This window comes from Onychomys torridus, chromosome 6 (assembly GCF_903995425.1).
Source record: "Onychomys torridus chromosome 6, mOncTor1.1, whole genome shotgun sequence".
NCBI lineage: Eukaryota > Metazoa > Chordata > Mammalia > Rodentia > Cricetidae > Onychomys > Onychomys torridus.
In genome coordinates, this window is record NC_050448.1 from 100,005,279 (window position 1) to 100,030,918 (window position 25,640).

The window sequence follows — 25,640 nt, forward strand, 5'->3', positions numbered from 1 at the left end:
GATCAACTTTGCCAGCACTTATAACGAGAAACAAATAACTAAACTGTGAAACAAGTTTTCAAAGGAAAACTGCAGTTAGGAAAATCTTACAGCAACAAGAGGAAAAAGACTGGAAAGTCAGTGTGCAAAAATAACCACAGTCAAGCCAGGGAAGCAGATCCATTGGTAAGGAGCTTTCTGTGCAACCCTGAGAACCCGAGTTTGATTCCTGAAGCACCAAATACAAAAGTCTTCCATGTTGAACCATATCTGTAATGTCAGGATTGGGGACACCACGGCAGGAAGACGCCAGAGACTTGTTGGCAAGTCATTAAAGCCAAATCAGTGAGCTTCGGTTTCAGTGAGAGACCCCGTATGAAAAAAAGGTGAGAGGACATTTAGAAAGACACCTGACTTTTACCTCTGGCCTCCCCACATATGCACACACACACACACACACACACACACACACACAAACTTGTACATACACATGAACACACACATGTACACTCATACACAGACATACATATGCAAACACATACACACAAACACACACAATAATTTTAAGAGGTAGGATATTTAGTCAGCTAGATTTTGATAAATGGATAATAAATCAGGAGTCAAGTAAATAGACAGAGCACATAATACTGAAAATTTACCGTAGATAATATTCTTACTTCTCTAATTTGTGATGGCCCAGTGAATGTTTACTTTAATAGAATAAACACTTAATATCTACATCAAGAAATTTAGAATATGCAAAAACAAATCTAAAGCCTGCAGTGACAAAACAACAAAATTATAAGAGAATCAAGAGTATACAAAAAGGAATGCATTTGCTTGAAAATTGTTACACCTTATGACACTATAAGTCATTACAAGAGCAAAATGAGAAAATGTAGGAGTTAACATTTTACACCTGGATGACAAATTTTCCAACAAGGAAATCTGTAAAGAATTTATAATATCCAAAATTTTTAATCATTTAAATGTTGTTATGCATTTTATGTCTTCATGATATGAGATGGAGACTTTGTTCTGTAAAAGTTTAATTGGAGAAAGAAAAATAGAAACTTGGGCTATATTTTCCACAACATAACGTCATAGAATAATGCATGGAAGTAGAAAACATATGAATACAAGGACTGAACAGAATATACAGCTACATAGGAATAGGAAAGAAAGTATCGAAAAAATGTATACTATTTAAATATTTTAACCCGCTTTCTTATGGGCAATGAGACATTTGGGAACTTTGAATTTACTCCTTTCAATAATCCGCATCTCCTGAAATTGTTCGACAGGGTCTCAGTACTGTTATACAAACAAGCTGAACCTTTCACCATGGCAGAGGCACAAGGAAGCAGGTCAAACTGCACCATGTTTCACCACAGAATCACTAGATCACTATTTAATTTCATGCCCATTCTATAAACAATGCTGAGGAGCCTGAGGTTGTACAAGCAAGGCGCTCTAGCCCAACTTTAACATACTTACCCAATATAGTTTCCTCTTTCTGATTTATCCATCATGAGATAGTGTAGTTCTTCTGAGAGATGGAAAAACCCATTAGGGGTACAGGAATTTTCACCAACATGTTTACATAAGATCTTCATGATACACCCATCAGAATTGCCTTAACAGGTACTAGATAGTATGTTACACATGTTCATTATGGCTTTGCAAAAGAACAAAGAGAAAAATAATCATATTGAAAGCAAGAGTTCATTAAAAATTATGTTGTATTCATTTTAAAATTCCATATGACTATTAGAGTAAATAAACAAATTTCCATAATAGACTATTATTTCAAATTTTTAAAAGTTATAATATAAAAGAAAAGCAACATTTAAATTAAAGATAGGTAGATGGCACTGTAGGTCTATTTTACTTCTCTTCTGTGAAGAAACTTTTCCCTTAACTTCCTAATGGTGTATGTGATATTAAAGATAATTTCCTTCCCAATATTTTGACAAAAAAACCATTATATTATTAAATCATTTTACTCTGTTTATTCTTGAACAGAGAAAAAATAGGTGTACTAATTTAGAAGTTTGAAAAATGTGAGCTAGTTTTCTGAATTGTTTTATCCATATTTCTTCTTTCATACTTCTGTACTTTAGAATTTGGTATGGAGTAACATAGCTGAGGGAGTTAGCTCTTCTCCAATCTTTAGCTATGGGCTTCCCTCAAGCACCTTGACATCTGGATCTCCTTCAACAGCATCTCTCTATCAACACTAGGGCTTCCTTCACCACAAACAATGATGGTTTGATTAAATAAATGGTTGACTTTTCAATTTGCAATTGTAGCAGGAGAATGAATGGAGGACGGGGAGCCATGGAACATCACAATTAATATCTGAAAGAAACTGAAAACATTTCCATCCCCACTACAGGTGAAGGCAGAGAATATCATATAGAAAAGCCTAAGCCTACAGACTACAAATTCAGGAAGAGATGGGTCCTATGTAAATATTGCAGAAAAAGGTAGGGACTTTCCTGGCCCAGGACCTTTGTCCTTCTAACATTTCCAGCTCTATGTACAATTTCTAATCTTAATAAGTCATATCTATTTCTACCACTACCTATGTGTTTCTTGTTCAATTCTTTGTTCTGTGGCAAAGAACCTGGAAATGTCAGTGAGTGACCTCCAGACCCTGATCCATACCTACAACATTTTTATTGATCATGGAAAAGACACAGCTTCATTTTCAGTCTATTTATTTAAAATACGTTACTAGATTGAGCCCTTGTACACTTAAATGGTTGTGACTGCATAAAATTTACATAATAGAAACCAAAACCAATGAAAACCACCACCTTTGAAAACTTCCTACCAGCTTGCATGTGTCTGTAGATGAGAAAACAAATATTCTCCACAAGAATTAGGTTCTCAACATCAGAACCATAGGTAAAAGTCCTTCCAACTTCCCAGAGTTTGGCGCAGTTTCTGAATGTCACATTAGAATTCAACTCAGCCATTTCCTTGATGAATCTCTGTCCTATACTGAACAGAAACTCTGACTCCTGTCTACACATTTGACCAATAGAAATAAAATAATAAGCCCTTTAACAGGTATTAACATATCATGTTTCTTTAGCAGAATAATAGTGTTTGGTTTTCCTCTAGGTCCATAAGGGATCAATTTAATCTCATGTCCTTGGCCAACTTAACAGTGTCAGATATAGTTTCCATTTCATGGAATGAGTTTTAAGTCCAATAAAATAGTAGTTGGCTCCTTGTATAACAGTCATACCACTATTGAGGGCAGGTCACTGCTCTAGCAGGTTTATAGATGGGTCATGTTGATAATAACTTTTCTCTCTGGTAGCAGGCAGACTCTAATTTTCATCTTCCAGTAATGAGTCAAAAAGAGAGTAAAATTATCGAAGTAGATTAAATAAGCTGTGAATATATTATGACATTCATTAAATTGTCCAGGAGTAAGTCAGATATTAGTCAATTAAAATTGCTCATTGATAAATGCATGAATTTTGCCAATGAGTTATCCCTAGGCCAAATAAAGCTACACATAAAAATATACCTACCAAATTGCTTTATAATGTTTCTTAAAGACAAATTGAATAATTTTAAAATACATTCTCTCTCAAAGATAAATGTTCACATACTTTGGGAAACCTTTAAAAAGTTTGCCCGTTAATTTTAAAAAGGTAAACTTTGTTTTCTGTAGTGCCAAATAATAACTATTCCATTGAGTTGGGATATTATTTCACAATGACGTCTTCTGTAGCTTGTCAGGTACTGACATTTCCATTGTGCCAGTATTTGCTAATAACTTAAAACCCAAAGGTGTTTGTCATGTTTATACTTGTAGACTTTGATAAGCACATTTTTATTCACATTGGCTTAGTAGCTTTTTCTTTCTTCATAATAGTGAATATCTATAAGCTGTACATGCTTATTTAAATCCCAATTTACTTGGAAAAAGAGATCCAAGAAGTATTTAAAAAGTCAAATTAATTCTATGAGAATTGCCAAAGCATTTAGTCCAAATTATAGAGCTCTTTCACCCCTTTTATTTGGTTTACTTTTAGATATGTATTTTTCTTTGAGGCTATTGTAAAAGTGAATGTTACCATGATCTGTTTCTCAGTGTGCTAATTGTGGCCTTCAAAAATGCTAGAACCATTAGCTACCTTAAAAGTCATAAATGAAGGAAGATGACATGACATGAAACAGGTGGCTGTAATGTGTCATGCTGCAATGGGTATTCTGGATTATATATTAATTATAAAACCTGCTATTGCGTTTTGCAATGAAAAACACAGCACCTGTGTGAATTAAAAGTGAGAACACCATGAACTAGTGAAATTTAAATTCCCAGGGTTAATATCCAATTAAATCATCACACTTTCCCTACTTAGACTTCCTCCTTTCCTCTAGGAACTTATTTGTGCCTTCAAATACCTGACAATTCACTTTCACAACTTCTCATGGTTACAGTTATTGTTTCTCCTTACTTTGAAGAGTCCGTGGACACAGGCACATTGGGCCACCTGCAAATACTAAACCTAGAGTACACGAGAGGTCAGGATTCCAAATAAGCTTGAACAAGTGTAACCTGTTAGAACCTATGGATTACTTGCCTAGAATTTTTATTTTCCTTAAAATATCATAGTCCAATATTAGAGATAGACGCTGTGTTCACCTTCCTTGCTGATCCCTCTTCTTTTCCCAAACTATCTCAATTCTACTCTTCTGTCTTCCCTTTCAAAAACTTCTCTCATCTTTAAATCAGCCAGGCTTTTTCTTAGAAGATAATCTTCTGTCACAACTGCATTACCTTAAGCTCTGCATGAACAACTGCTACATTTATTCCATGTGTTTTTACCTTTTAAATTTAACTTGAAATCTGCAAGATTCAAATGCCATTTCAGCCTATGTAAAATTTATGCCCTTAGTGTTATATCTCTTCTCAGCCTAAATAAGCACTTTTTATCTTTTAACTAATTCTCATTTAGTTTATCTTATGCGTTTTTTAAAGCTCTGCTTTAGATTTTATTACAAAAAAGCTAAATTTGTGAAATAATACATGATTCTAGAGTAAGGAATATAAATCAAACCAAGTATCATGGATCTACAGAAAGGAAATTAAAAAGTTAAGCATCACTCATGAACCAGAGGCTGATCATTTTGAGTGTAATAATGTCTTTTTTTGTTTGTTTGTTTTTTGTTTTTTGGTTTTTTGAGACAGGGTTTCTCTGTGTAGTTTGACGCATGTCCTGGATCTCACACTATACAACAGGCTGGTCTAGAACTCACAGAGATCCACCAGGCTCTGCCTCCCGAGTGCTGGGATTAAAGGCATGTGCCACCACCTTGGCGAGTGTAATACTATCTTACATGTAGCTGCAAAAAAAAAAAAAAAAAATGGAAAAAAAAGTGCCATTAGAGAGCTATAGAACAGTAAAATGCAAAAATTGCTAACATGAGCCAACAGTACTTCCATGCTTTTCCTTTAGAAACATCAAGTGGAGCTGGTGAGGTGACTTAGTGTGTATTAGCAAAAATTAGTGTGTATTGAAAGATAGGAGAGAACAACCTCCACAAGAGTTTATGTCTGATCTCTATATGGCCCCTGTGGCAGTGCATGCATGCGTGTGCTTGCACACTCACACACACTCACATGCACACACACACACACACACATACACACAAACACAGCAGGGGAGAAATAATGTATTATAGTATATTTTCCAAACATTAATAAACATATTATTTTAAAGAGGATAAATATATTGGATAAATATAGAGTTAAAAAATTTAAATTCCCTTGTTTGTTCAGTTACCCCAAAATAGGCTGATGAAATCACAACCTTTGTAGCAGTTTGAAGGTTTTTGCTGCATTTGCAAACATTTCTGTGAAGTGTATGTCACATTTTAATTAATACATGTATTCTTTATTGTATCACCCAAAACTATAGTTTTAATGGTATTCATTTTTTATCTTTCTGTATGAATATATATAGTGTACACGTGTGAACATGCATGCATGTGTGTGCTCATTCTTATGAGCGTATTGTGCAAATGCATGTGTGTATTTGCGTGCACGTGTGTGTGTGTGTGTGTGTGTGTGTGTGTGTGTGTGTGTGTGTTTATATTAAATGACAACCTTTTTTACCAGGACTTCACTTTGGCTTTAAGGTAAGTCTTTTTGTTGTTTTGTGCTGTGTACAGCATGCTATCTGGTCTGAGGTTTCCAATATTTTCCTCTTTGTTCATCACATCTATCCTTAGAAGTTATGGGAATATACTCACCTTAGCATGTCCTGCATTTTTTGTGAGTTTTAGAATATGATCTCAGGTCCTCATGTTCACAACTCGAACTCTTGTCCACTGTGCCATCTTTGCCATCTTTTCTACCTGTGTATTTTCTTATTTTCTATTGTATGATATTTTGTTTGTTTTCTGACAAATAAAGCTTGCCTGGAGATCAAAGAAGCAGAACAGCCAGTCACTAGAGACCTCTTACTCCTACGAAATCTCAGACCTAATCTGGGAGATCCTGTTTCTATGAATCCTCAGGGTGAATGGGCACCAGATTCTGTCTCCATCCATTTTATATTACTGTCTCTACCTCCTGAGTGCTGGGATTAAAGGCATGCACCACCACCGCCCAGCTCTGTTTCTTTTTTAGACTGGTTTCATGTAACCCAGGGTAGCCTTGAACCCCTGATCTTCCTGCTTCCTTCTCTCAAGTGCTGGGATTAAAGGTGTGTGCCACCACTGCCTCGCCTCTATGGTTAACTAGCTGCTGTCTCCACCCTCTGATCTTCAGGCAAGCTTTATTTGTCAGAACATAAACAAAATATCATACAACATTTTTCTTGTTCCTATTAAGGAGAGATGTTTATATATAAGTATATATAAATAGTTTAGCAATACCTGAGAACTATACCATTCAGAAAAGATACACACCAGCAAAAAATTTAATATAATGTAAAAAGGGATCACTTTATCCCTGAATGATACCTCAATCTGTGGCATTAGGAAATTATCTATTCCAGCCCACATATTGTTAGTAACAGATTGTCAAATTGAATATGTAAATTATATACTAATAAATTTCTTTTTTGATGTTGCTTACCTTAACAATATTGGTATTTTTTAAATTCAATGACAATATTTCTTTGATCCACTACTTAAAAATGAAATTATATTCTTAGTTGTATGTGCAACATTACATGTTCTTTTTGAAAAATTATATTGTGAAAAAATTCACTTCAATGTTACTGAATATATATTCTAAGAAAGAAATCATATTAAAGATGCTAAAGGAAATCAAGTAAAATAATTTTATATAGAACTCAACATATTTATTTATTTCTCTAACCTCATTTCTTATGGCAATTTTGAATTAAACTATATTAAAAATATGTATATTTCCATTATATTACTAAGTTTTCTTTTTTGTCTTTTTATCCAAACAAATTCTTATAATATGTCCTGGGCTGTTCTTGAATTTCTTAGGCACCTAAGGATGACTTGACCTTAAGATCCTTCTGCCTCTTGTCTTCCAAATACTGGGATTATCAACATGTAGTGCCATGCCCTACTTAAGGTTCTTAATCTTTCAAGTAATATTAGCAGTAGTAAGTCTAAGATTAGTCATATTTGTGTCATATATAATTGACAATGAACTACTTACATTAGTGTGCTGAATGGTATACCAAGGAGGTTGAAAACTTTACTAACTAAAAATCACCTAAATAATTTTTCATAATTATATTTTAAAAATTTAATAAATATATTTTACATTGATAAGGAGTCTATAAATGTTGTATAAGGTTTTTTGGATTGAATATATAGTATGGAATTCTTAACTCAGCTAATTTATTTACATAATTGCATAATTGCATTTACATAATCAAATATAAGGATTAAAACTGAAAATATTGGAAGAGTCTATACAACTTACTAGTAACAAATTAAACAGCTTAATTAAAAAATGGCCAAAGCTCCAGAATACTTACTAATCAAACATAAAAAAGATCAGTAGATAGATGAACAAAACATTCAACAACTATAAATGATCAGAGAATGCATGTAAAAACTACAATGAGCTATTTCCTCATACATTTTAAAAGATTTTATCAAAACTAAAACGCGAATTGACGTTGTCCAGAATATGAGAAATAAATAAACACTGTACAAGACTGTGAGGATTATATGTGATTACAACCATCTCTAAAAACATTGTTATAATTGCTTGAAGGTTAAAGTATCTCTGTTGTTTGACTTACCAGAGCAATTCAAAATATATATTCAAAGGAAATTAACTCAGTATGTTGTAGAAAAACACACATTTTCATGTTACTTCCAGCATTATTTGTAACAACAAAGTTATGAAATCAGAATCAACCAATGTAGAAAGAAAAGTATAATGTAAACTACGTGAATACAACTTAATTCTTGAAAATACATTTATTGTTTGAAAGGGGAAAATGTGTACTTGTTATAGATTGTGTCCAATTAAAGGAGGATTGGTAATTAAAATATTAAAGATCGAGCTCTTTGTGTCACATGATCTCAAGTACATATGTAGAAATTAAAATTCACAGAGACAGTAAAATAGTGATTCCTAGAAACTTAGCTTTTCAGTATCCGGGAGTAAAAGTTTCTGTGAAACAGGAGACATATATTCTTGAAATCTATTGTATATTAGGATGACTCAAAATCATAACAATTTGCAGTATACTGGAATCTGGAAACTCATCTCAGGAAAACCAAGATGACTAACACTCACAGGCTGTCCAGCAATAGGTATATGGCTTATATGTTCATAGAAGGAAACGTCTAATGAATCTAGTCAGTTTCAAGAACTTCTGAAATATTGAGTATTTTTACTTCCAGAGCCTAAGATTCCCTTTAGGATGGAATGCTTTACCTCCCTTAATTCTATGTCTTAACTAGTTTCCTTCCAAGATATAGGGTTTTGTCACAGAGGAAACTACTAGTTAACTTCCATATTCCAGGATTAATAATAAAACTTCAGCATAAGTATATATTTCTAGTTAAGCATAAAATAAATTTCACAAAAGGAAAGATATGTGGCTTCTGAATTATATATTTATGACATCGTATATAACCACCAGATTAAAATTTAAAGCATGTATTTTACTTTGTTCATCATTCTGGAGTTTTAATTTGTGAGATACATGTTAAATATGTTTGTATCTCAAGTGACATTTATTATGAATGGCATATTCATGGAACATCCTAAAGGTCCACCATATGGCAAAGCAGTACAGATAGAGTATTCCATGCACAATCTCCATTTTCAATTGTTATAGTTCTTTAAGTGGTTCAAAGATTTTATTAATATTTTTATTATACACAGTAAGGATTTTATTTTGACTATCTCCTATACAAACTTCAAGATCAAACTCACCTTGTTATTATTGAGTTCTCCCTTTTCCAATTCCATAGTACAGCCATATTTTAAGTTTTCATTTCAAGTCTTTATTTTTATTTCTAATTATTCTTATAGGAGTGAGGAGAAAGGTCATTGGTGTTTTGATTCATCTTTCCCTAAAGGATAAAGATACTGAAATTATTTTAAAGTATTTAGTAGCTGTTCATATTTCTTTCATTAAAGGCTCCGTTCTTTTTCATGGCTAATTTCTGGTTAAGGTTATTTGATTTTTTTTGTTGTCGTTGTTGAAAATTTTCTGTTCTTTATATAATCTGCATGTTAGTTTTCTGTTTGATATGTATTTGGCAAAAGTTTTCTCCAACTCTATAGGCTCCCTCTTCACTATGTTACTGATTGTTCATTCTGTACCTATAGAAGAATACATTCACTCTGCCATACAGAAGGCTGTATGCTATATACACACAGAAGGCTAACATTCATCGTTATTTCCTCTTTCTGTAGTCTACCTCTTCACTATGTTGGTTGTTCCTTTAATATATAGAAAACTTTTAATGCAAACTTTGATATAGTCATATCAGTAAAGTCTCTAACTGAGCTTCTGGGGGAAGCCAGAGATTACAAACAGCAATAAGGAATACATCAAATAAAAAGAAACAAGGATAAAATCCATACAATTACTTCAATTGTTATAGAAAAAACCCTTTAAAAAAGTTCAACATCCCTTTATTATTAAATTCTTGAAGAAAAATTAAAGATCTAACACCAATGATTCACAAGTGCTTTTAAAAAAACAAAAGGGAAGGTACGTCACCAAGTTCATTTTATGAAGCCACTGACTCCAACATCTAAGTTAGATAAGAACAGAAAAGTCAACAAAGACACATTCCTGTTTTCTTGATGATCATAAAAAAGAAAAATTCTCAATAATTCAATACCAAATTTAAGAATGTTTAAGAACATTACACAGTATGCCTAGTGTTCATGGTACTAGAATGTACTTTCCATGCTACCAGAGGAGAAAGGTAAATAACAACATAGCTATAAACCCTGTGATCAAAAATGGTGACTTCTTTATAAGATGTGTGAGTGTAACAGTGACACAAAGCATATGACACAAACTTACTAATATCTGACTAGATATAAAGCCCTCTCCATTGATGGAACCAATACATAGGACTTCTCAGATGGGCAAGAACCTGAGGCTAGATAGTCCAGGGACCTAGAGGAAAACAAAATGCTGACATTGCGGTAAAGTAACATAGCAATAAAATGACTCTTAACAACATCCTATTCTACTCATAGAAGAGTGCCTTGCTCAGCCATCATCAGAGAAGCTACCTCCTGTAGTTGATGAGAACAAATACAGAGACTCTCAACTAGAAAATGTACAGAGAGTGAGAGACCTTGGAATACTCCATCTTAAACTGGATGTCTCAATGAAGTCTCTCCTCTCAGGGATAAGGGAACTATGAGGAAGAGGAGGCAGACTGTAAGAGCCATAGGGGAAGTAGAAAGCCAATGAAACAAAGCCTACTAATCACAAAAGGGGCAACTCACATATAAACTCGAAGGGTCTTTGTTAGCATGTGCAGGCCTGCATAGGTCTGGGCCCCAGTGCCAATAGGGGAAGTGGACACAAGCTCTCATCCTAACCCAGAAGCTGTCTTCAATTGATAACCACTCACAAAGGAAAATAGTTTTATCCAGTGGAGTCTCATTGCATACATAAGGTGCAATTAAGGGCAGGCCACATGTCCAGCAAATGATGACCAACACAAAATGAATTATTTTGGAGGGTTTTGCCTCATAATGCTTTGTCTGGGCTTTTGTTTTCCTCCCTCTACAGGTGTTACATATTGTGGTTTCTGGTTTTGTATCTTAACAAGATTCCATGTGCATCTCTAGGTCTATATGTATTCCTGGTCCTTTTTCTTTGGTTACTTTTTCCTGTCCATTTTTTTTTTCCTATTCAGGTTTGTTTATTTCAGTATTATTACTTTTATTATATTATTTTAGATTCCTGTTTACTTTCTAATGAGAGAGGAAGAAAGGATGTGAATGATATGGATTTGGTTGGGTAGGGAGGTAAGCAAGATCTGGGAGGAGCTGGGGTAGGAGAAATCAGTATACATTGTGTGAAAAATCTGTTCTCAATTAAAAAAAAGTAAAGATGCACAGCATGATTAAGCTAGTTTCATTCCAGAGATGCTGATTTGGTACAATATGTACAAGTCTATAAATACAAAATAGCACAAACATTACCCTCTTAATAAAAACAGAAAGGGTGTTTAACAAAATTCAGCATCTATTCACAACAAAAGTTTTGAAGAAACTGGAATAGAAAGATCATACATCAACATAATTAAAATTAAAAATGACAGACCTTTATCCATCTAACAATATAAGTGATGGGAGAAAATTAAAAACATTTTCTGAAAACCAGTAATGCTTTTTGAGCAATCAATGGTCGATATTGGATATCCACATGCAGAAGGCTAGACCTAGGTCTTTAACTCTTAGTCATCATAATAGCCAACTAAAATGGACTTAAAAGCATCAAAGTAAAACCCAAATCTTCAAAACTATGAGAAGAAGCATGAAGACAACACATTATGACCTAGGGATAGTCAAAAATTGTCTGAATAAAAACCATGATTATAAAATATACAGTTTTGTTGGAATTTTATCACATAAATGTTCTTTTGTAGATAAAATTCATATTTAAATAAACTTATAATCAATAAAGTTATACAAGGCCATAAATTATTCAATCTATAACAAATGCTATAGAAGTCTAGAGCTGTTTCTATTATAGTGGAGGTTTTTAAATGAAGGCAGTTCCATTCCTGGTTTGTGATACAAGGCTTATATAATATATTCCCGTAATTGTTACCAGATGACAAACCAAGGATCACTTATATCCCTTAGGTCTTGAGAACTCTAAATGTAGGTTGAACATCCTTCCTATGCAAACATAAAATATTAAATAATCTCTATGCGCATATTTGTCCATGTAAGCTCTATGCATATACACCAGTGGGTGGTTCCCCTGCATTCCCCACATGGATTATGACTCACTATGTTTTTGCCTATTATCTGTTCTGTGTTATACAGATATTGCTAATAATGGCAAAATCTTGTAAATACACATAGATGTACCATTGATAAGAGTAAAGAAACATTTATGCTTATAACACAGAAGTTACTAATGTTATTTGACAATGGTTTACAATACGTCTTGCAGAAAAAATATGGTGTTATAATTACCTCCACATATGCCAAACAGAAATAGACAACTACATTGTTGTATGTTGAAAGTAAGAAGGTATAGTTAGTAGAAAATTCAAAAATCCCTGCATATACTTAAACTCATTTTCTTGTTGTACTGATATGATGAGTCCCATATAACAATGAGCCCAGAGGTCACAGCGAACAAGACAAAAAGCAAACAAACAAACCAACAAACAAAATACCCAGAAAGTTGACACATTAAATGAAAATTGAAATCTCACTCAACAGACAGACTTTTAGCTACTTAAGACAAGATAGTGGCTTCATGTTTAAGATTTCTGTATTATAAAGCATCTATTATCACAAAGTATCTCAGTTATTGGCTAATTCTGGGTAGTTATCTAAGATAGCCTTTGATGCCAGAACAACTCTAGAGTGCTGATGAAGCATGATGGTTCTGAGGTTATTGCCAGAGAGAAGCTGACCAGAGCTGGGGGATAACTCTTATAAGGATTAAAGGTAAAGGCAGACTAATGGTGCTGGTGTGTGCCAATGTAGCAGGCATAAATAAGTCTAAACATGTGGCAAAATCGAACATTTGCATCATTGCTCTTTTAAAATAGTAAACTTATCCATAGATGACACAGGACTTCCTTCCCCTTGAGTTTCACAAACACTTGTTGTAGGGGAGTTTTACTGAAAGATTACTACACTATTCTCTTCTTTTTTGATGCACTTGGGTTCATTGTCCTGAATTCTCACCAACATATTGTTTCTCCAGTGTCTCTTTTCCCTGTGTCACTTCACTAACTCACCAAAGTGACCAAGTTTTCTTAGATCAAGTACAGTAAACACTAAGTCTCTTTTGAGTTCCGACCATGTATTTTAAATTCCTGTAAGACTCCACACACAGCTTTTCCCATTTTCTCTCCAACATATAGCACAGGGGATGTCATAAACTAACTACTATATCATCCTTAGCTGTTCAAAGCTACTATCATACTTACACATTTATATTGCCAAAGTGGGCATTTAATTCTAAGACCATAGGAAGGTTGAAGAATACAGTGATACTAGATATCAATATTTTGGTTATTTCTCATATTTATGAGAAACTATGTTATTGTTCATCTACTTCTTCATATTCCCCAAACAAAACAGCAAAGACTGCTGGATAATTCTATTGAATAGGAAGATGAATGGAGTTGAGGTTGTTTGAGTAAATTTGGAAAGACAGAGGACAATCTACATTAAAAGGCAGAGGGTAGTCAGAGAATGAGTGCCCTGCTAATTATGGACATTGCAAATTTCCAACTGTGTTAGCCATTCAGATCTCAGTTTTTTGTATATATTTTTAGAGCTTTACATTACAAGAGATTCAGCTTATATCATATTATTTTTCTCTCTGGAAAAATAAATGAAGTGGATACAGCAACATTGAAAATTATTGCAATAAAGTAAATAAGACCCATAATGGAAATTAGTCAAATAGAACATTCAGTAAAATGAAAGCAAAGAAACCAAGTCACTAGTGAAAGTTGTTAAGGTCCATCATAGTGTCCTAGTGAGGACAGCAAGAACTCACAATTAGAAATAAAATTATGATCTAGAATCTTTATGCTTTATGATTTTTTGAAGAAAAAAACAAATTCTAAGGAATGCTGAATTTCTACACTTAGAATGAGGTTAAAAAAATATCAAGAGGGACAGAGGATAAGACTTAGCTGGTAAGGTGTTTACCTTGGATGCATGAAGCCCTGGGTTCAATCCCTATTACTGCATAAAAACGGTTGTACTGGGACAATCCTGTAATCCTAACACTTAGCAGGTGAAGGAAGGAGGATCACATGTTCAAGATCAACACTGGGTACATTGTAAGTTTGAGGCAAGCCTGGGATACATGAATGATGTCTCAAAACACAAACCAGAAAAGAACTGAGGATTCAATTTTGATACCTCTGACATAGTATTTATGTTAGTTCCAGACAGAAGCTTTGCTTATTCTCCAGCTCTTGTATAAAAGAGGTCATCATTGATGTTAAAGTGCCTTTATATTAATTAAATGTTTGACTGGCTGTTAGCAAACACTTTTTAAAATATTACAAAATATTTTATAGTTATTAAAAACATATCATAATGTTATTCACATACGCAATATGTGAAAACTGTGTTCAATAGGAAATAAAAGATAAACACGTTTTAATGCAGAATGCTTATAAAATAGAGAATGATTTAATTCATTACACAAGTTCATTTTATTCTCTTGACAAAGTACCTGTGTTTGTCTTGGAACTCATTAAACTGATAGTGTATTGAGTAAAATGTAATTTAACCTTTAATTAAAAGATCATTATTAGAACTTAGCATTTTAATGAGACAGCTAAAACGAATTAATTGCAATAGATGAAATGTGGTTGAACTACTGTAGTGTATGATAGATTATAATTAGGAAATTATGTCAAATATTATATGTAAATGGAAATTATGTTATTCAAATCTTAACCTGAAGTTAATATCTTAATATATAGCATGATTATAGTTAAACAAAGCAGTATTATGTATTACTAAAGATATTAAGAATATTTTAATGGTTTCTATCAATGGAAGTAGTAATTATAGGATACAGAATATATTAAGGAAATAATATAGGGGCCTGTGCTTTGAAGATCAAAGTAGTTAATATGGTGTTATAAATTATTTTATTAATTACATGTATTCTTTATAAGTTAAATTCAAACATTATTCTTATGTGCTGACACTTTTTTTATTTCTTCAAAAATTCTAGGTTCAAACACATGTGAAACCAACCATATGAATGTGTGTGCAAAATAATGCTATCAACAAAGAAAAAATGATTTGATCTGATTTGTATAAGCAACCTGTGCTAACAATTGATAATTCTCAAATTTGGGGCATAAGAGGTTTGAAGAGTACTTTGTTTACATTGACATATATACAACAGTACAACACTAAAATGCAAAGCATAATGTGGACACAGGACATGAGCCAAGGAGAGGGTTCATGTCTGGCTTACACACCCTATTTCATCTCTCAGTTTTCCAACAATCTTAATATTGATCATAATGTTTCTGGCTGAATTAACTTACTAACATATTCTTCAATTATCCAAGGGATATTTGATAATATATTTGTATGTGTTACATACATGATGTGGATTTAGGTGACTTTACAGTTAATGAAGTGAATTGTGTAATATTAGTGTGGAGTTAAAAGGCTTGTTGCTACTGAAACATAATTTTGGCTCAGCTGGAAAAGATATCTCACCACTGAGTCTTTACTATGAAGAAGAGTAGCTAGTTCTTCCTCAAGCTGTGTAATACTCAATCCCAAACTATCACAAAACGAGTGAGCTAAATTTTACTTTTTGGCCAAGATGGAATAGTTTGTATTAGAGATTTATTTAATCTAACCTGAAATAAAAGATAAGAAAATACTTATCCTTCCTGCAATACTTCAGTGATTCATGGGAGAAATCCTTATGGGAGATAGAAAACATTGAGTTAAAACCCCAGTTGCCTAGGCTCTAGATGGACAGACTCTCCAGTCTGTACCATAGAATACAGCACTGAAATGCCTGAATAAAGGAAATGCCAACCTATTGACAGAAGAGGAGAGAGGGAAAGCAAGATAAAAAGGGAAAAGGATAAAACTGTGATCTCTTTTTTTAAAGAAATTTTTTATCCATAATAGCATAAAAAAGAATAACAATTTTAGGAAAAAATCAAAATGACTCCAGTTTTGTTTCAGGTGAGGATTGTTCAGTTTATTACTTTGAGGAAAGTATTCAAAGTTGAATAATGCCCAAAGAAACAAATGTAATAATTCCAAATTTCACGCAGAATAGAAAGAGATTTTATTTTTCTATTTTTCTTTCTATACTAAAATGAAAATCAAGACAATCCATTGGTGGGGGCAGTGAGGGGCTCTAAAATACCTCTTCAATAAAGGGAAACAGGTTTCATCAGGTGAATCTGATTCACAAAACAAAATATTTAAGAATTTCCTTAGAATACAAACAAAAACATCAATAACAACTAACCCATCACTATCAAAAGTGAACTTTAGAGGCCATCAAGAAGGTAGAGGTCTCACACACACACTAAATATGCTTATAAAGAAACAAATAATGTGTTAACAAAAGCACCCTTTATAACAATTATCAGTCAATAAAATCTGGGATGGTGGTAATACCAGTAGCAAAGATACTGAGAGAAACAATCAATCAATGGGACCTGTTGAAACTGAGAAGCTTTGGTAGAGCAAAGGACACAGTCAACAAGACAAAGTGACAGCCTACAGAATGGGAAAAGGTCTTCACCAACCCAACATCTGACAGAGGGCTGATATCCAGAATATATAAAGAACTCAAGAAATTAGACATCAAAATGCCCAACAGTCCAGTTAAGAAATGGACTATACAACTAAACAGAGAATTCTCAACAGAGGAAATTGAAATGGCTGAAAGACATTTAAGGAATTGCTCAACATCCCTAATTATCCAGGAAATGCAAATCAAAACGACTCTGAGATACCACCTTACACCTGTCAGAATGGCTAAGATCAAAAACACAGAAGACAGTTTATGTTGGAGAGGATGTGGAGCAAGGGGAACTCTCCTCCACTGCTGGTGGGAATGCAAGCTTGTACAGCCACTTTGGAAATCAATATGGCACTTCCTTAGAAAATTGGGAATCCATCTCCCCCAAGACCCAGCTGTAGCACTCGTGGGCATATACCCAAGGAATGCTCAATCATACCACAAGGGCATTTGCTCAGCTATGTTCATATCAGCATTGTTTGTAATAGCCAGAACCTGGAAACAACCTAGATGCCCTTCAACTGAAGAATGAATAAAGAAAATATGGTACATATACACAATGGAATACTACTCAGTAGAGAAAAACAATGACATCATGAGGTTTGCAGGCAAATGGATGGATCTAGAAAAAAATCATCCTGAATGAGGTAACCCAGACTCAGAAAGACAAACATTGTATGTACTCACTCATAGGAGGATACTAAATGTAAAACAATTATGACTAGACTGCTACACAACTCCAGGGAGGCTACCTAGAAAACGGGACCCTAAGAAAGACACAGGGATCACCCAATGACAGAGAAATGGATGAGATCTACATGAACAACCTGGACAACAGTGGGAGTAATGAAGGGTAAGGATTGAAGATAAGAAAGCTTAGGGGAGCAGGAGATCCCAGCTGGATCAAGAACAGAAAGGGAGAACAAGGAATAACAGACCATGATAAATGAAGACCACATGAGAACAGGAAGAAGCAAAGTGTTAGAGAGGTCCCCAGAAATCCACAATGATATATCCTCTGTAGACTACTGGCAATGATCCAGAGAAAGCCTGATCTGACCTAGTCTGGTGATCAGATGGCCATACACCCTAACTGTCGTGCTGGAACTCTCATCCAATAACTGATGGAAGTTGATGCAGAGATCCTGGGCCAGGCTCTAAGTGGAGCTCCAGGAGTCCAATTGTTGAGAAAGAGGAGGGACTGTAATACGAACTTTTAAGATTCATGCTACAGTTAATACTACAGTTATTTTACTGAATGTCAAACTTGTTTTCCTATCTGAAAGTAATGGCACTGCATATACTGGAAAGCAATTTGATCAACATTAGTTCCTAGACAGAGCTATTGAGTGGGATAAATTTTGACTCTAATACATTATTCACAATATATTTTAATAAGCTTCTATAATAGTATGCTCTGGTTTTATGAAGAAATACTTTCCTTTACAAAAATTGTTATCTCTTTTATTCTATATTTATAAACAGCAGTAAAGCCTTTATTCAGTTCAATTTATTATTAAAATACATAGTTTTACAATTCTCATGAAAATCTTTTATTTTAAATTCAAGCTGGCTGTATATCGACAAGTTCACAAAGTAATTAATTTTGTTGTGTATTTATCCTAAAATCTCTCTAATGGTTTGTCAATATTAATATGAGTTTGTTAAAGTATAAGTAGAATTTTAAATATATATGTGCTTATACAGAGATATAAATATGCATATTTTAACATGTTTTACTTTTACTCACTTGTGAACATCCTAAGTAAACCAACATTTTGAGCCATATAATTTCTGTTATTCTCCTTTCACATCTACTGGCCAATGTGATTTTTAAAATACTATTCAATTTTGTAAGTATTGTAATAGAATTATTACAATGACCTGATTGCCTCTGTCAAAACACCAACGTTTATTCATTTAGAAGAGAGTCTTATTCTAATGTTAACCTACACCTCAGCTTGACAGCATGTTCTTCAGTGAAACAACTTTTTTGCCTCTTTAATTATGTAGCCTTTCAGAGGTTTTGTTAAAGATCCCTTCATTCTGAAAGTCATTAGAATCACCTGAATTCACAACAATAAAGAATAGATAAGCTACACTTTATCATTGAATTTAATTATCTCGAGATGTGTGGTATTTTGTAGGTGGTAAGAATATTACTGCCTAGTTTTTAAAATGAAGCTTGAAACATGCTTATTATTCCTTTTTAAATCATAAAATATCCCTAATTTATAGTTGATATTAAAATACGATATTTTTAAAGTCCATCTGCACATCCATATTTAATCAATTTTTATTACTTAATGTTTTAATCTTCTTTTATCTTTTATTATCACCTACTTTAGTATGGGTGTAAAAGTTGCTTACTGGATACATCCTTTGTTGTTGTTTGAGGGACTGCTATCAGCCAGCACCTCCACTTGAGTCATATATTTGGAGAATTCTGTGCAGAGATCTGGTATTAGGGTGTCCTACAAGTGCTAGACAGCATATAGAGAAGTAAAAAGTAAAGAACCTAGAATACCTGAGTATGGTACTAAGAAAATATTGTCAATAACAATAGGAAGATGGTTCAGAATTTAAGAGGACATAGTACTCAATTTAAATCATATACAATGACATAATTTACATAGAAAATAGGTTAAAAATACTAGCAAACTATTTTTAGTATACATACATCTAACTATTCTAAAAAAACACTTTTCAAGCAAAATGAAATTAGCACAAACACATCAAAGACTATCACTTTATTAGTGATCTATTTATAAAACTTTAATATAAAAGAAGTAGATGTCTAACAAGCCAAAATAAGTTGCAAAGTATATTCAGAATTTAAAAAGAAAATGTAGATGTAGGCATTACAATGACTTTGAGAAACTAATTAGTTATTAAAATAAATAATTTAATCATTTAGAGAATGAAAAGCCATGATACTATAGAAGAAGAGTTTTAGTTCTCTTCTTTATTGCTCCCCCACATGCTGATCTTAAATCCTGAATATATTTGCTCCTCTAAGAACTGATACCAGTACTTCCTAGTCATATAAAAATGTGGCCACAACTTGCATTTTTACCACATTTATTTACACATATTCTGAATTATTTGGTCATATATATGTACAAGAACTTTTTCAAGAAAGTTTTACAAGCCATCATTATGAAGAAACATTATTTTTGTTCTTATAACTCACTAAAACTTTATTACTTTTGAGTATTTTTTCAATACACACCTTTTCTGAAATTCCATTCAGTGCTACGTATTATAAAACATATTTGCTCATTTAAATGGCCAAATAAATGAGTAACTACAATGGCAGAATTCTTATTAAAATACATGCTGCAGGCAAATGAAATTTATGAACATTTAGGAAAGAATTAACTCATGATATGGGTAATATCTTGAACTGAAGATGTTTCTGGTTCTACATGACAGTATAGACGGTACAATTTATACATAAAGAAAGGAAGACATATCTTTAGGTAGGCTGTTTTCAGATCAGCATTTGACTTATTTAAATATCTCCAAGTAGTTTAGTTACGACTAACTAAAAGTTAGGGTGTTATGGTTTCCTCACACTCACTGTTTACAATAATAATTCAAGAACTTGGTTTCTATTGAGGAGCCATGTAGATTGCAGCTTAGGTTAATGATTAAAAAAAAAATCGAGTCCCAGTGGCTTAGCTAGCTTAAATTCTTTTAACCTTACTGTTGGGAGATGTGTCCACTGATTTCAGAGTATATAATAGCTGAAAAAAAGCTTTGAAAATAACTTAAAGTTATACTAAAGTGTTCTTGACAAATAGTTTTAAGATGAAAAACCCAAGAAGATAATCTGAAGTTTTAGAAAGGCACATAGTTTAATTTGGAACTCCTTAAGATCAGGGACAAGAACAAAGCAGTTCATTTATTAATAGCTGATGCACATTTCTTGCTAGGATTGGTTGATAACCAAAGGTGACAATTAATTCCTTGTGCCCATTTTTGCCCTCAATCTTGTGATATAAGAAACTATTGATGGGTAGATATGTACCCTAAATATTTAAAGTAGAGATGACTGATTCTTTTTAACACCTAAAAGTTTAGGTTTATGATTCCTTTAAGATTCCTTGTAAGATTATCTTCCAAGGTAAATAATTTAATTTTTTTTCTTTGGAAACTTTAAATTAAGCCTGCCAGTAAAAGACCTGACTGAGAAGAATACCTTGCTTGCCCACATGTTTAATCTCTAACAAACTGCTTGGGTTCTTGGGATAATTTGTTTTTCACCTGTAATACATAAAATGTGTAATCATGTAAGGGAGATGAAAAACATGTTTTTGCCTGCATTCATTGTAATTATTCATTTGAAAAACAATGTAACCACATTGTAATTTTGTATTGCCTGAATTTTTTTCTGGGATATTTAAGCTTTAAGGGAAAGAATAGACATCGAGTTAGAATGGATGAAAATGATGGGCTGGCAGGAAAATATCAAGAATGAGAGAGCTAAAATGAGTTAGAAGGGAAAAACTAGGAATGTGAGAGTTAGAAGGAATGAGAAGGGAAACATTAAGAATAAAGATAAAGTCGGAAGGAAAACATAAATAATGAGAGAAGAAAATCACTAGGAAAATAAATAATAGAGAATGCAAAGAAGAATGAAGAAAAAGTCTAAAGGAAACCATCAAGAGAGTGAGTGTCTTTTTCCCTTAAATCCGCTCAGATAGAAAGTATAGTACACTCCAATGCTATGGATTCCTTTTGATCCTTGTACTGCTAGAAGCTGTTCCCTCCCCCTCCTCCCATCCCAGACAACAACACTCATTGACTTGCTCTTTTTGGCTTGCTCATCTGTTTTCTCATTGAACCCAGAACCACCAGCCCAAGGAAAGCACTGCCCACAATGGGCTGGGCCTTCACCCATCAATTGCTAATTAAGAAATTGCCCCACAGCCAGATATTATGGAGTCATTTTCTCAACGAAGTTTCCTCCTTTCAGATAACTCTTGCTTCTCTCAAGTTGACATAATGCTAACTAGAGTACCCACAGATACATGTAGCTCTTACCCAATCGTCAACAAAAGCGTCATTTGGCAAGCAAAAGAGATTATTCTAGAAAACCAAGCTGGGTAAACTGCAAAGAACAACTGAACTTGGGGTGCCCAGTTTAAATTGATATATCCACAACAAAATCTTCTATCTAAGGTATAGGTAACCTCATGAAGAGAGAGTATAATAATTTTAATAGAGCCAGAGTACCAGGATGTTTGTTGAGTGACTTTTATCTTCTAGATATGATAGGAAAGTTATACCCATGAATTTTCAACAATATGGATACCTAAATAAGACCTTAACAATAACACCAATTGACATACCAATGTGAGTAGAGGAAATCTCACAAGGCTTTACCCCTGGAAATATATATGTGTATTTATACATATATACATACATATATGTATATACACATATATATTCACATTACATATATATTGCATGTGTGTGTGTGTTTGTATGTATATACTAAGTCAAAAAGAGGCCAATTGAAAGGGACCAAGAGGAGGGTTTTGTACATGAGGGGAGTTGGAGGAAGAAGAGCAGGGATAATGCTTTAAATAGGACATATGAAAGAAGAAGACAAAGGTAAGGTTGTTCTTTGGCCTCAATATGTATGTGTACACTTGTGTACACAAATATATCTATCTGCATTATATGAACACACACAGAGACATAGATTTAAAACAAGATGAAACAGAGTGGTATACCTTCTACCTTCCACATAGGTTGTAGTTTATATAAGAAGTGAGATTACACATTATTGTAGAGATGAGCGCTTTGTTAACTCTTAACTGAACTCCAATTTGTGCTTTGGCTCTAGTGAATAAAAGCAGAGTAGGAAAGATTTGCAGTGTTTGGGAATCGCTATTTAAAGGAATATCACCTGCTTTCTCTTTCTCCTTCAATCCATATCTCTTAGCTTATTGATATGAACTATTTCATCAATACCTGTGTGGGGGTGGGCTTTCTAATGATGCAACTGCTTTTATGTTACCCATAACACTTGTACATAAACCCTCACCAATACTACTATTAGTAACCCCTGTTAAAAATCTTATTGGTTACCAAATTGATATTGGTACAAGTGTTACTTTGATCTTTTGTGGACTACTTTTCTGGGGTAATAGACATGTATGTGTGTGCTGTTTCTCCCCAGGGCAAGTCTACCACTCAGCATGACCCAATAAATACTTTTCATTCACCTTTCAGTCACTTTCTTTCTTCAGTCACCTTTCTGTTAAAGCTTTGATGTATAGCTGTATGTTTCTTAATCAACTTTCTACTAAAATATGGGAATTTCCCCCTTGAATCTCGGTAGGCTTCTGTCTGTTTCAATTACTAGATGCAATAGAAACAACATTACATGACCTTTGAAGGTAGTCATAAATATTCATCTATTTTTTACTTTGTCCCTTGGTATCTTTGCTCTGTGATTCCCATGTTGCTAAGGAAAAGAAAACAAAAATGTGACCACCTAAGCTGAAAAAGTCAAAACCCAACTTTCTGATGCAGAATTACAGATAGAGTATAGTCTGATATCATCTACAGCTGTCAGCTAATTGACTCACAAAGGACCAAACCCATATATCATAGACCCTGGTATCTTTTTAGGATGAAACCTGATATGGTAAAATGAGTTTATTTGTAACTTTGACTAACCAGAGGAACTAGAAATTCAAATTTTCTTCCCACCAAGACTGTAGCAATCTTGACTTTTGTATAAATCCGGTAAACAAAGACTAAGACCTATGTTAAATTACCTTTCAGAGGGTCTATCTGATACTTTTCTAAGAAAACAGGGCCTAGGGCTCAGCTGTTCTCCAAGACTGATTTTCATATACATCAAAGCACAGGAAAATGCCATCTACAGGATTCCCTATTTTAAAAGAGAAAATCATTGGGTTTGCAGGATATTGAATTTTAACCGATTCTGTCCTAAGGGAGTTCTTTGTCTATAACTCCATTCCCTTGACAGAAATAAAGTGGGACTATTTTGTATCTCTTATTTGGAAGTGAGTGTCCAGGCCCACATTCCTGTGTTTCTATTGAAAGTATAGTGACAAGCTAGGGAAGGAACAGAAGTGTGGAGTCCTTGCTTTGCTGGCCAGTGTGCCTGCAATTCACGGAAAGATAAATGGCTATGAAGGCTTCTCGCCCCTTTGCTCCCTCTCTTGACCATACTATCCTTCCGGACTTCACCTCTCTCCCCTTTGCCTTTCTCTTGCATGGGAAGATAGGCTGACTCTGAAGATTTGTATTTTTGATACTTATGAAATGACTATACTTATCTATCCTATTTATCTGGGATTTGAAAGACAACAAAACCTAAGAAATCATTATAGTATGGTATTTTCTATATCTAACTATATTGCTCTGAGGATACACAGATTTGCAAAATAAACTGTCTTAGGAAAGTTATATGTTCTTGCTTTCAATAATACTAAAAATACATGTACACCATAATTTCTAATTCATAAGAAATGTATGTTTTATTAAATAAGAATAAATCAAATAAAATTTGAAATGAGTCCTTTAGAATCTATTACAAAAATATATCATAGATACTGCATTCATAGTAATAACATGTTTGTTCACATGAATGCTTTACTATTGTAGTGAAATGTTCAACTTATTGAAGAAGCCATTATGACAAATTTATATTGATAGCTTTGTAAATAAAACAATAGAAATACACCATCTTGTTTCTTCATTGTCACTGTTGTCCAGAACTTGATGCCTATTTTATGCTGTGTCTTGAGTTACTGATTGGTAGATAAAGCAGAGTTCCACAATTTAGGCATATCATTTCTTGTAGCATGAATTGATAGACGGTCTTATTAATAAAAACAAAACCAGAGCCAGGTATTGGGATGAACGCTGGAAACTCAGAGAAACAGAACAAGCCACAGCCACCTCATATTGCCAGTTCCTTAGCTGATCCTGTTTCCTCAGACTGGAAGCCTCTCAGTCTTCATCCAGAATGAATCTCAGTTGAACTGCTGCTCAAAAGCCTAAAAGCTTAACCAGGCTCTAGTTCCTGGTTCTCATGCCTTATATACCTTTCTGCTTCCTGCCATTACTTCCTGGGATTAAAGCTGTGAGTCACCACCATGCATGGCTGTTTCCAGTGTGGCTTTGAACTTACAGAAATCCAGATGGATCTCTGCCTCCAGTAGACTAGGATTAAAAGTGTGTATGCCACCATTTTCTAGTCTCTATGTCTGTCTAGTGGCTGTTCTGTTCTCTGACCCCAGATAAATTTATTAGGGTGCATGATATATTGGGGAACAAAATATCACCACAATTTCTATTATAAATTAATAATTTCATAGTCCCTAGAGAATAGCATGATTTTCGTTAGAAATATAGAATTCATTAATAGAATAAATAAAATAACTTGAAGATTTTTTTAAGAAATAAAATGACATGATTTTCACTTTGTGACCTGGAAAGAGAACATCATAAATTATAATAAGTTGTTATATTCACGAGGTTCATACTTGAAGTGTAGATAAGACATTCTTTCACAACTCTTCCCCCAGGACTGTGAATGGTCAATATGAACTTCAGGTTTCCTTTGTGCATAGTATAAATATATTTTTATTATAAAATTGTTATATTTCTACTAAATTTTTTTACTTCTCTCATCTTTAG